The sequence below is a fragment of the Meleagris gallopavo genome, chromosome 4, assembly GCF_000146605.3.
Source record: "Meleagris gallopavo isolate NT-WF06-2002-E0010 breed Aviagen turkey brand Nicholas breeding stock chromosome 4, Turkey_5.1, whole genome shotgun sequence".
Classification (NCBI taxonomy): domain Eukaryota; kingdom Metazoa; phylum Chordata; class Aves; order Galliformes; family Phasianidae; genus Meleagris; species Meleagris gallopavo.
In genome coordinates this window covers 21,577,125-21,577,353 of record NC_015014.2, presented here as the reverse complement: position 1 = coordinate 21,577,353, position 229 = coordinate 21,577,125, and positions in this window count along the sequence as shown.

The following is a 229-nucleotide window of genomic DNA, read 5'->3' as shown; positions in this document are numbered from 1 at the left end:
AAAAAAAAAAAACAGCTTTGGTTAAGTCTGTCAAACAGTGTGGTTGAAAGGTCATGCAGAAGAGAAATTTGGAAAAATGCAGCCATTGGAGAAAGCTGAACATCTGTTCTGGCATCACGCCATGAGTACCTCCGCCAGTACTGTTGTTACTTTGCATCACAGAAAGGTAACAAAATAACTGCAAGAGAAAAACAGTTCCCCCCTTTTTTGCCATTGGGAGGGAAAAAAA